This window comes from Phoenix dactylifera, chromosome 8 (genome assembly GCF_009389715.1).
Source record: "Phoenix dactylifera cultivar Barhee BC4 chromosome 8, palm_55x_up_171113_PBpolish2nd_filt_p, whole genome shotgun sequence".
NCBI lineage: Eukaryota > Viridiplantae > Streptophyta > Magnoliopsida > Arecales > Arecaceae > Phoenix > Phoenix dactylifera.
In genome coordinates this window covers 10,561,946-10,575,395 of record NC_052399.1, presented here as the reverse complement: position 1 = coordinate 10,575,395, position 13,450 = coordinate 10,561,946, and the positions used below count along the sequence as shown (strand labels likewise).

The following is a 13,450-nucleotide window of genomic DNA, read 5'->3' as shown; positions in this document are numbered from 1 at the left end:
AGCACAAATGTGAGCAAATAGTTAAGTTTGTAGAAAATCATATTGTTGACTTTGATGCATGCACTAATGCACGTACAAGCTATACAACATGAAAACTATATAAAAGCTCAACAAAAAACGTAGAATATTTTGCTAAAATTAATATAACCGCTAGCACGAAATAGTGAATGATAAATAATTCAACATCGAGCACAATAATCAAAACTTTTCAAGAGGCTTAGCCATGTAAAATGTGGGATACTATGGCTCACATGAAATTTTAAGTTTGGGAGCACAAGAAATTGACCAAGATCATAAAAAAGAATAATAGAAATTTTTTTATATATATTTTCGCTCCAATTCGACGAATAACATCAAGAGCACTGTGATCTATTTTGAACCCTAAATCCTCTTCAATGCCAATTAATCCACCCAAGCCCTATTAACCCACTAAAACATACTTTCATATGGGTTTCATAATGGCCAACAAATCTAGGATGGATATCCAGGAGCAACATAGAAAATTCAAAAAATTAAACAAGGGATAAGCATTAGGAAATATTGTAATGACAAAAGTTTGATAAGAAAACCTGGATATCTAGCAATAATAGTATGAAAACTAGTACAGAGATAAACACTTAAAGAGAAATACTTTTTCAACCACATAGAACAACTTAGCAATTTAACGATTGATGCTATCTTGAGATCCAAATGGAGTAAGATGTCTCTCCACCAAAAGATGCTCATGAAATTGTATCAAAATATATCTTCTGCACTATGAAGATTTCCTTATATCAAGATAAAAAATTAGATTAATTTTAGTTTTTTTAATTTACACAAAAAGGTGGAGAATATCTGTATAATTGAGAAAATGCTCTACATAATGTCGACAAGTATGTGAAAAAAAGTAAGTAGTTAACGACCAGCTCTTATACTAGCTTTCATTTTTTTTTTATATATTTGTTTATATTTTTTTTAAATCTATTTCATTCTATGTCATACAAATTTTTTTTTTTGCTATTGTTATAAGGTGAATTGCGGCTTGCTGCAGCAGTAACATCTCTTTTATAGCATTTGAACTGGATAATTATAATACGGATGGGTCTCCCTCTTTCTATGTAGTTACTCATCTACTATTTACCTTCTATCTTAATTTCAACAATCATCCTTCATAGTGGCAACTTTGTTGTTTTTATTCATTCATTCATTCATTATTTGTTCACTGCTTGCTCTCTTATTTATTCGTTGATTTATTTATTTATTAATTCTGTGCAGTTTTTTGTGACGCCTAAATCCATATCCTCTTCTTTTTTATTACTTTTTTCAGAGTTGATGCTTGCACCTCATAACGGCTATGACCGAGACGGCCGACAAACTTATATTGGCTTTGGTAGTTAGGTGAGAGTTTGGCCAACTTGAGCTCAACGGTTCTCTGGATTCCTTCAAACTAATCCCCTCACCTTCCCTTCTGTCCATTTGTTGTTTCAGACTACCAAGCCAACCTAAAAGCAATTAGGAAATGGCAAGGTAAATTATAGTTTTTGCAAGCATCCACCTTTGGCTAGCTATCCTCTAAAAGTATATTAGTGCAACCCTCAAAGATTATTGAGAGATCTTCAACTTAAAGGGGCATATCTGGAGGATACTTTGGACCTTTGAATAGTTTAAAAATTTGTAGCCATTGATAACGCCCTTGTTCGATTTTGTTAGTCAGAGCTTGGGTTGGAATCTTTTGTTCAGAATAGGACATGTTAAAGTGGTTGTTGGAGAAAGTTAGGTTCTTTGATTTGGTTGAAGGGTTTTCTTCATAGATTAGACGAGGTTAGTTGTTATTGGTCAAATTTCACCTAAGATGATTAAGTACCTATTTATTTCAATAATTGCATTAAGATACATAAGAAAAATTTAGATTTGTTTGGAGATTATGTTATTATTTTTTTAATGTTTATGATATATTTGTAAAGAATACATCAATGTAGAGTGGACTCGATAGATGAGACTAGCATGAGGTTTATTAGGATTGCTAAAATCCAACCCAAAAAAGCATAAGTGAAAGTGCCGGAGGATCGGTGGGAAAGAGGGATCATGAATTCTGATGCCATGCGAAAATCCAACCAAAAAGTTAAGTTTTAGTAATAGATGACCCCATAAATATATAAGCACGACTTAGATTTTTTTCCTATCTCATGTGTATTTTTACAAAGAAATTACCGTTGTGCTGAAACACCATTTGTCACGTCCCCGCCTCTGCGAGGCACGTGAGGCACCTAGTGCCCACGTGGGGACCACATGAGGGGGGAACACGGGGCTCCCCTGCCAGATATTGTCCGGTTCTGGGGCTTCACGCAAGCGTCCTTCACCCCTCCCCGATTTTGTTTTCCATCCAAAACGCGTCTGCAGGATTAGGAGACACCCGCCTCATATGCCCAGGCTCTGGAACGAGTCTTTCCGATGTGGGACTATTGGGCCTCACACCCTACCCACCATTGGACAAGAGTCGTCCTCGGCTCTGATACCAAATGTCACGCCCCCGCCTCTGCGAGGCACGTGAGGCACCTAGTGCCCACGTGGGGGCCACATGAGGGGGGAACACGAGGCTCCCCTGCCAGATATTGTCCGGTTCTGAAGCTTCACACAAGCGTCCTTCACCCCTCCCCGGTTTTGTTTTCCACCCAAAACGCGTCTGCAGAGCCGAGGACGGCTCTTGTCTGATGGTGGGAAGGGTGTGAGGCCCAATAGTCCCACATCGGAAAGACTCGTTCCAGAGCCTGGGCATATGAGGCGGGTGTCTCCAAATCCTGCAGACGCGTTTTGGGAGGAAAACAAAACCGAGGAGGGGTGAAGGACGCTTGCGTGAAGCCCCAGAACCGGACAATATCTGGCAGGGGAGCCCCGCGGTCCCCCCTCATGTGGCCCCCACGTGGGCACTAGGTGTCTTACGTGCCTCGCGCAGGCGGGGGCGTGACATTTGTCACGCCCCAAATCCGGATCATGACACGACCGTGCTATTGCAATCTTATGCACACAATAACACGAAACCACTTAAAATTTCGTAATGAAAATAAATAGTTTTATTTACTAATATCATAACATTGTTCATGAAGTTGGAACAGTACAGAGCTTCTAAAATCTGATTATTACATAACATTTTCAATTACCCTAACCCTGAATAACATCAAGCTCCCTGCTCCTAGTGGTCTTAATCATCTGTAGGAAAAAAGTAGATAAAAAGGTATGAGCTACACAGCTCAGTAAGTAACCAGGTACTATCTTATTGGATCAAGTACAATTATGCCAATGCAGTGATTAAAAAGCCAACAGTTGTAGTAAAATAAAACATTTATATATGATATACACAAATCAGGTCATAAAGCAATGCATGTTCTATCCATAAAAGTTCATAATCATGACAATGCGAGTCATATAAAAATATTGCCATTTATCCATACTTTATAAAACATACTCTCAGACGGATGTGCTGCTATGGTCACTATAATCCCGTGACAGGGCCTGTTAATCTTAGTCGACTAATTCTGTTATTCGTTACCAACTTTAACCCGTTGGCAGAGGGCCTGTTATTCTTTGGATGCTAGCTCCAGGGTGTCGACTGGCCTCTATTTCTAGAGGTGGTCATAGCTATCTGAGAGTTCATAAATCATATTCTTTTTTTTTCATAAATCATAATCATCATAAATAGATTGGAAAATGATAAATGGCATTATATAATTTAAAATGCATAAACATGCCTCAAATATCATTTTTCATACAGTCTAACATAATCATAATTTCGTAACTCATACATCATCAAATATTCATGAAGGATGCTCTTTAATCAAATTCATGTATCTCATGCAATCATATACTTGATCCTAATTTTGAGGAAAATATATCGTAAGCAATACATTTTCATAATGATGAATAAATAGTAGTTTAAAAACTTTAAGATCAGTGCCAAGGTTACTTACAGCAATATGCTTTCCAATTTCTTACGTCCGGGTGACAAATCCTTGATCACCTAAATAAATCACATAGGGGTCACATTATTCTCTATTTATTTCATAATTTTCTAATTTATCATAACATGAATTTACTTGCTTGGATCTCAAGTCCAATTTATTTAATTTAGAGCCCTTGGCCTCGATTTAGAACCAGATTGGGTTCACGTAGGTCAATTGGGTCTTTAATTAAAGAATTGGGCTCGGTTCCTGATTGGGTCTAGCCCTATCGGGTCAATTTGGTCTTCTGATTATGTTATTGGGCTCAATTTCAAGTCCAATTAAGTTTAATTTTGGTCCAGGATCAATGTGGCTCATCTAGGCTTGAGTCAGGGTCAGCCCAAAGTCAATTCGGTCTCAATTTAGTTAAACTGGTTTTGAATTGGGCTTGATTCATATTCAATTTGGGTATGTTGAGACTAACTCAGCTTAATTAGGTTCAGATCCAACTCAATTGGGCTTAATTTGGTTCGGATTTAACCCAATTTATAGTTTGGGTTCGTCCGGACTTAGCCTAATCTGACTGGGCTCGGTTTTAATCAAATTTGGCTAAACCCATTTTTTTTTTTAATTTTATTTGGGCCTAACAGGTTCGGATCCGTACCCGGATCAGACCCGTTAGGTCGGACCCGTTAAGGGTCTCTCACTTCTTTTTTTTTCTTTTTTTTTTCTTTTCCTTTCCTTTTCTTTTCTTTTTCTTTTCTTTTTTCTTCTTTTCTTTTTTTTCTTTTCTTCCTTCTTCCTTCTTCCTTCCCGAACCTTCTTCTCCCTTTTTTTTTTTCTTTCTTTTTCTTCTCCTCCTCTTCTCTTCTCCCGATTTCTCCTTCCCCCTTTCTTCCCATTTCTTCTCCCGTGGAGGGAGGAGGGCGAGCTCGGGAGGCTTGGGAGGAACGGGCTGCGGCCGATGGCGCCCGGCGGCCGGCCTGCGACGCCCACGGCCACACCCGCGGCCGTGCCCGTGGTCGCGCTCGGGGGCGCATCGGCGGCCTGCGGCCGCGTCTGCATCCTGCTGCCGGCGACCCGCGTCCCACGGCCGACGACCCGCAGCCCACGGCCGAGGCCGGCGCCCGCGGTTGCGGATCAACCACCGGTAAGTTTTTTTTTTTCCTTCTTCTCCCGCGGACGGGAGATCTGGCTCGGGGAGGGCCCGAGCCGCAGCCGGCGGCGTTCCCCGACACCAGCCGCCCTTGCGGCCGCCGCGGCTTACGGCCTCTCTTGCCGTCGCGGCTTGCGGCCGACGCAGCTTGCGGCCATCGCAGCCGGCGCCCGCCGCCATCTTCCTTCCCCCTTCTTTTTTTTTTTATTTGATTTAATTTCTAAACTAGATATACAAAGAATAACTATGAGTAAGGGCGTTACCTGCTTGAAGAAGAACGTCCGCCTCCTACTCCGGCAACGCGGCCCTTTACTCCGGCGGCGTGGGTCTAACACCGGGTCCTGCCAATCGGAGAGGATTGTGAGAGAGGGAGACAAACAGTGGAGGAGGAGGATGAACGGGTGGTGAAATGGTAGCCAATCGGGGCTTCTTGTAGCCTCGATCACTGGGAAGGCGGACGGTTGTAACCGCCCACCATCAGGCGTTACGAACGCCTGCACGATGGTGTAATGCCCTCCCCCCCTCCGTTTCTCTTGGAAGTGGGGCGGTTATCACATTCTCTCCTCCTTATTAGAATTTCGTCCTCGAAATTTACATACCTGTATTCTCAAAGAGTTGCGGATGTCTTGCTCGCATATCCTCCTCAAGTTCCCATGTGGCCTCTCTCTCCGAATGGTTGCTCCACTGAACTTTCACATAGGGGATGATACGTCGCCTCAGGACCTGCTCCTTATGATCAATGATGCGTAAAGGATACTCTTCATAAATCAGGTCTCTATCAATCTGCAGGGGCTCGTGCTGTACTATATGGCTGGGATCAGGAATGTATCTCCGTAGAAGAGAAACGTGAAAGACATTATGCACACTGGATAACTCTGGTGGCAAAGCTAGTTTGTAAGCAACCTCCCCTACTCTAGAAAGAATCTCAAAGGGTCCAATGTAGCGAGGATTCAATTTACTATGTCTTCCAAATTTTGTAACACCTTTCGAGGGTGAAACTTTTAAGAATACAAAGTCCCCCTTCTGAAATTTCACTTCTCTTCTTTTCTTATCTGCCCAGCTTTTCTGTCTATCTTGAGCTGCCTTGAGCCTTTTTCTGATTAGTAGAATCTTCTCCCTAGCACTCTGAACTAATTCAGGGCCTAACAACTTCTTCTCTCCAACATCATCCCAATGTAAAGGAGACCGACATTTTCTTCCATACAAGGCTTCATAAGGTGCCATCTGGATGCTAGAATGATAACTATTATTGTAGGCAAACTCAACTAGTGATATATGATCATTCCAACAACCTCCCAGATCAACAGTACTAGTCCGCAGCATATCCTCCAGGGTCTGGATCGTCCTCTCTGACTGACCATCAGTCTGAGGATGATAAGCAGTGCTGAGTCTCAGATCAGTGCCCATAGCAGTTTGGAAGCTTCTCCAAAATCCAGATACAAAGCGGGGGTCCCGATCAGATACAATGCTTACTGGTACCCCATGTAAGCGCACAATATCATCAATATACCTCTGAGCCAGCCTGTCAAGTGAAGTGCCAACCCTAAAGGGTAAAAAGTGAGCTGACTTCGTGAGGCGATCAACAATTACCCATACTGCATCATTCCTCCTTACTGTCCTCGGAAGCCCAGTAACAAAATCCATAGTAATGTGCTCCCATTTCCACTCTGGAATCTCTAGTGGTTCTAGCAAACCAGCCGGTCTCTGATGCTTAGCCTTTACCTGCTGACATACCAAGCACCGAGCTACAAATCCTGCTATCTCTCTCTTCATGCCGTTCCACCAGAAATGTTTCCGTAAATCTCTATACATTTTAGTACTGCCGGGATGAATAGAGAAACGAGACTGATGAGCTTCCTCCAGAATCTCTCTTTTTAGATCAGCATCCCTGGGCACACATAATCTACTGCCAAAACGCAGAGTACCATCCGGGTGGATTCGGAGTTCGGGTCGTAACCCTCTCTCCACATCATTTCTAAGCTGACATAAACGTGCATCTGTCTGTTGAGCAGCTTTTATTCTTTCTATCAAGGTAAGTTGCACCAACAAACTAGCCAACATACTTCCAGCACCCTTGGTAATCACCTCAATCTGCATCATATCAAAATCTTTCAAAATCTACTTCTGAGTGGTAAGCAAAGATATGGAGCCCACTGCTGACTTCCTACTGAGAGCATCTGCCACAACATTAGCCTTTCCCGGATGAATTTGATGCTTAGATCATAATCTTTTAGTAGCTCAAGCCATCTTCTTTGCCTCATGCTTAATTCCTTCTGAGTAAATATATACTTTAGGCTTTTATGATCAGTAAAAACCTCACAAGGCTCACCATATAGATAATGTCGCCAAATCTTCAGAGCAAAAATCACTGCTGCCAACTCCAAATCATGTGTCGGATAGTTCTGCTCAAATGGCTTCAGCTGTCTAGAGGCATAGGCTACTACTTTATCATTCTGCATTAGTACACAGCCCAATCCTTTCTTGGAGGCATCACTATAGATGATGAAACCCCCAGTACTGGTTGGCAAAGTAAGAATAGGAGCAGATACCAGCCTTTGCTTTAGCTCTTGAAAACTTTGCTCACAATCTTCACTCCATACAAACTTTGCTCGTTTCTGGGTCAGACGAGTCAAAGGAGTAGCGATCCGAGAGAATCCTTCCACAAATCTTCTATAATAACCAGCCAAACCCAAGAAGCTTCTGATTTCAGTGACATTTGTAGGACGAGGCCAATCCACCACTGCTTCAATTTTCTTTGGGTCCACTGATACCCCTTCTTTAGAGATTACATGACCAAGAAATGCAATACTATCCAGCCAGAAATCACATTTGCTCAGTTTGGCATATAATCTATTCTCCTGAAGAATCTGTAATACCACTCTCAAGTGATCTTCATGTTCTTCTTTGCTCTTAGAATAGATCAGTATATCATCAATGAAAACAATAACAAACTGATCCAAATACTGCTTAAAGATCCTGTTCATCAGATCCATAAAAGCAGCTGGCGCATTGGTTAGTCCAAATAGCATAACTAAAAATTCCTAGTGCCCATACCTGGTTCGAAATGCAGACTTCGGCACATCATCTGCTAGGATTTTCAGTTGATGATACCCAGATCGCAGATCTATCTTGGAGAAAACTTGGGCACCTTGTAGCTGATCAAATAAATCATCAATCTGGGGTAGAGGGTATTTGTTCTTCACTGTCACCTTGTTCAACTCCCGGTAATCAATACACAGCCGCATACTTCCATCCTTCTTCTTGACAAATAGTACAGGAGCTCCCCATGGTGAAACACTCGGGCGGATGAATTTCTTCTCTAGAAATTCCTGTAGCTGAACCTTCAACTCTCTTAGCTCTGCCGGGGCCATCCGATAAGGAGCCTTCGAGATAGGCCCAACACCCGATAAGAGATCGATCCGAAAATCAATCTTCCGATCAGGAGGTAATCCAGGTAGATCATCAGGGAATACTTCTGGATACTCTCTCACAACAGGGATATCCTCTAGCCTTGTTTCTTTTGTAGTGTCTACCACACAAGCTAGGTAGGCCTGACACCCCTTTCTGAGGGCCTTCCTTGCACTCATTGCAGATATAATGTGCAAAGAGGGATTCATAGTGGGTGCATCACCCTGATAGAAGATTTCCTGTTCACCAGGTATCTGAAACACTACCCTCTTGCCAAAGCAATCAATGTGAGCATGATATTCAGACAGCCAATTCATACCAAGGATGACATCAAAATCATACATGTCTAGCAGTACTAAGTCAGCCAAAAATTTTCTGTCCTCTATCTGAATTGTGCAGTTTTTATGAACAGAATCCACCACTACTGTCTTCTTGAGAGGGGTAGCAACAAGTAAAGGCTCATCTAACTTATCAGGCTTAAGATGCAAGGATGCAGAGAACTTGGAGGATATAAAGGAATGTGTAGCCCCCGAGCCCGTTCCTCCCAAGCCTCCCGAGCTCGCCCTCCTCCCTCCACGGGAGAAGAAATGGGAAGAAAGGGGGAAGGAGAAATCGGGAGAAGAGAAGAGGAGGAGAAGAAAAAGAAAGAAAAAAAAAATGGGAGAAGAAGGTTCGGGAAGGAAGAAGGAAGAAGGAAGAAAAGAAAAAGAAGAAAAGAAGAAAAAAGAAAAGAAAAAGAAAAGAAAAGGAAAGGAAAAGAAAAAAAAAAAAGAAAAAAAAAAAGAAGTGAGAGACCCTTAACGGGTCCGACCTAACGGGTCTGATCCGGGTACGGATTCGAACCTGTTAGGCCCAAATAAAATAAAAAAAAAAATGGGTTTAGCCAAATTTGATTAAAACCGAGCCCAGTCAGATTAGGCTAAGTCCGGACGAACCCAAATTATAAATTGGGTTAAATTCGAACCAAATTAAGCCCAATTGAGTTGGATTTGAACCTAATTAAGCTGAGTTAGTCTCAACAGACCCAAATTGAATATGAATCAAGCCCAATTCAAAACCAGTTTAACTAAATTGAGACCGAATTGACTTTGGGCTGACCCTGACTCAAGCCTAGATGAGCCACATTGATCCTGGACCAAAATTAAACTTAATTGGACTTGAAATTGAGCCCAATAACATAATCAGAAGACCAAATTGACCCGATAGGGCTAGACCCAATCAGGAACCGAGCCCAATTCTTTAATTAAAGACCCAATTGACCTACGTGAACCCAATCTGGTTCTAAATCGAGGCCAAGGGCTCTAAATTAAATAAATTGGACTTGAGATCCAAGCAAGTAAATTCATGTTATGATAAATTAGAAAATTATGAAATAAATAGAGAATAATGTGACCCCTATGTGATTTATTTAGGTGATCAAGGATTTGTCACCCGGACGTAAGAAATTGGAAAGCATATTGCTGTAAGTAACCTTGGCACTGATCTTAAAGTTTTTAAATTACTATTTATTCATCATTATGAAAATGTATTGCTTACGATATATTTTCCTCAAAATTAGGATCAAGTATATGATTGCATGAGATACATGAATTTGATTAAAGAGCATCCTTCATGAATATTTGATGATGTATGAGTTACGAAATTATGATTATGTTAGACTGTATGAAAAATGATATTTGAGGCATGTTTATGCATTTTAAATTATATAATGCCATTTATCATTTTCCATCTATTTATGATGATTATGATTTATGAAAGAAAAAGAATATGATTTATGAACTCTCAGATAGCTATGACCATCTCTAGAAATAGAGGCCAGTCGACACCCTGGAGCTAGCATCCAAAGAATAACAGGCCCTCTGCCAACGGGTTAAAGTTGGTAACGAATAACAGAATTAGTCGACTAAGATTAACAGGCCCTGTCACGGGATTATAGTGATCATAGCAGCACATCCGCCTGAGAGTATGTTTTATAAAGTATGGATAAATGGCAATATTTTTATATGACTCGCATTATCATGATTATGAATTTTTATGGATAGAACATGCATTGCTTTATGACCTGATTTGTGTATATCATATATAAATGTTTTATTTTACTACAACTGTTGGCTTTTTAATTACTGCATTGGCATAATTGTACTTGATCCAATAAGATAGTACCTGGTTACTTACTGAGTTGTGTAGCTCATACCTTTTTATCTACTTTTTTCCTACAGATGATTAAGACCACTAGGAGCAGGGAGCTTGATGTTATTCAGGGTTGGGGTAATTGAAAATGTTATGTAATAATCAGATTTTAGAAGCTCTGTACTGTTCCAACTTCATGAACAATGTTATGATATTAGTAAATGAAACTATTTATTTTCATTACGAAATTTTAAGTGGCTTCGTGTTATTGTGTGCATAAGATTGCAATAGCACGGCCGTGTCATGATCCGGATTTGGGGCGTGATATTTGGTATCAGAGCCGAGGACGGCTCTTGTCTGATGATGGGAAGGGTGTGAGGCCCAATAGTCCCACATCGGAAAGACTCGTTCTAGAGCCTGGGCATATGAGGCGGGTGTCTCCTAATCCTGCAGACGCGTTTTGGGTGGAAAACAAAACCGAGGAGGGGTGAAGGACGCTTGCGTGAAGCTTCAGAACCGGACAATATCTGGCAGGGGAGCCTCGTGTTCCCCCCTCATGTGGCCCCCACGTGGGCACTAGGTGCCTCACGTGCCTCGCAGAGGCGGGGGCGTGACATTTGGTATCAGAGCCGAGGACGACTCTTGTCCGATGGTGGGAAGGGTGTGAGGCCCAATAGTCCCACATCGGAAAGACTCGTTCCAGAGCCTGGGCATATGAGGCGGGTGTCTCCTAATCCTGCAGACGCGTTTTGGATGGAAAACAAAATCGGGGAGGGATGAAGGACGCTTGCGTGAAGCCCCAGAACCGGACAATATCTGGCAGGGGAGCCCCGTGTTCCCCCCTCATGTGGCCCCCACGTGGGCACTAGGTGCCTCACGTGCCTCGCAGAGGCGGGGACGTGACATTTGGTATCAGAGCCGAGGACGGCTCTTGTCCGATGGTGGGAAGGGTGTGAAACCCAATAGTCCCACATCGGAAAGACTCGTTCTAGAGCCTGGGCATATGAGGCGGGTGTCTCCTAATCCTGCAGACCCGTTTTGGGTGGAAAACAAAACCGGGGAGGGGTGAAGGACGCTTGCGTGAAGTTTCAGAACCGGACAATATCTGGCAGGGGAGCCTCGTGTTCCCCCCTCATGTGGCCCCCACGTGGGCACTAGGTGCCTCACGTGCCTCGCAGAGGCGGGGGCATGACACCATTCTCCTACTGGTACAAAATGGGGAAGCTCAGATCATCTTACGGTATCTTGGTCAAAACATATATTGAAGTGCTTGTGCCCTATCTAATAGGACTTACAGACATAAGATAAATATTGTAGAGACTTGCGTAAGTGATCGACTATGGTAATAATGAATACATTTTCTCAAGAAAATAACAATAATATATGTAATGAAATGCACAGGATATACATTGACATAATGTAGTAATAGAATAAATAGTTCTTATTGGTCCTAAGTGTCAACCTATGATAAGGAGAGCCTCCTGTTGAAGTATGTGTTGGAAGGAAATCAGAGGTACAAAGAGACTTACTTTCCTCCTAAATAAGCAAATAAATCTTATATTTTGTTCTTTTATGATTGCAAAAAAGCTCTTTTTCTTTGGCTTATGTGACATTATTGGTGATCATCCCATTGTTGTTCTTGAAAGTATTGTTTGCACACTTTTGGCTTTATAATACGCTTCCTTCCTGTGTGACCATTACAAATTCACAATGTTTTAGCATCCATGGTGGATAGAAGTCATCATATATGCACTGTAGGTGCGATCTTTGTGATGCATGATTAGTTGACTTTGCAGGACATCAAAGGTTCAAGACCACTAAGATACTGAAGGACTGTTACATTACATGCATTAGTCATAGTGGAACTTTTTGGACAATACAAGTGTTTCAAAACTTTACCAAATATTACCTTTCTAATATCCATTTCAAAATGAAGTAATTATTAAAATATAAAATTTGCATTATATAACATCAGTTCATTATTTTAAGCTATCTTTGTAATAGGCAATATTGCTTATCATAGAAATCAGTTGCAACATAATTATGTTAACAGATTATTAAGGTTCAGAACGATTGGAGACATGGCCATGGCCATTATCTGTGAGTGTTTGATCAATATGCAAAGCATATAACTCTGTCATTGTATTAGTTTTGCATACTTACTACTATAGAGAGCAAGTTAGTTGATTATCTTGTGCTAACACCCAACTTAAACAATGTCAGATTATGCACCTCTACTATTCTTGTACTCTACAACTTGCATTGGATATTTTTGCAACAATATTGTCATGCATCAATCTTCCATGCGACCATGCACCCAAAATCGAACCGACCGACTCCCTTTGTATGTGTCATCCTACTAGCATTTGTGAACTCGATGAGTTCAATTAAAGGACCAGGATCTAACTTATCGGTGCGAGCAGACATGGAGCTGTTCCAACTCCTTAGGTAAGCTGCATAAATAATTATCATAATGGACATGGACCCAACAATTGTCATGTATGAAATAATGCTTAAAATGTTCGCCATAATAAAAGTGGGGAAGAGCTTTAAACACAGGAAAACTTCTGGAAATTCATAGATTTTTTTTTTTTTGAAAACATGAGATAATTGATAAGAAACTATCCAATATCTGCTCTCCGGTATTTACATCAGTCTTCTTTCTCCAATAGCGGAATTAAGTCAGTCTCTGAGAAATGTTTCCATGAAAACTCCAATTTAAGTGGAAAGCTTTCTAGTGACTGTTTCTATAACCACAGAGCAGAAGGTAATTTGTCATTTGCTAGTGGCAACATGTTACAAGTTCAACAAGTTGCATCCATGGCCATACCACCCACTGAAA

The 13,450-nt window shown here is 41.4% G+C and overlaps 2 long non-coding RNA genes across 2 annotated transcripts; both read left to right on the top strand.

Moving 5' to 3' along the window:
* Nucleotides 1-4,750: 4,750 nt before the first annotated feature.
* On the top strand, nucleotides 4,751-5,626 carry LOC120111568. Its single transcript, XR_005512779.1, has 2 exons — nucleotides 4,751-5,064; nucleotides 5,347-5,626. It is a non-coding gene; the product is annotated as an uncharacterized LOC120111568 (long non-coding RNA).
* A 3,877-nt stretch (nucleotides 5,627-9,503) lies between these two features.
* LOC120111777 lies at nucleotides 9,504-10,849 on the top strand. Its single transcript, XR_005513182.1, has 2 exons — nucleotides 9,504-9,940; nucleotides 10,698-10,849. It is a non-coding gene; the product is annotated as an uncharacterized LOC120111777 (long non-coding RNA).
* Nucleotides 10,850-13,450: the final 2,601 nt, after the last annotated feature.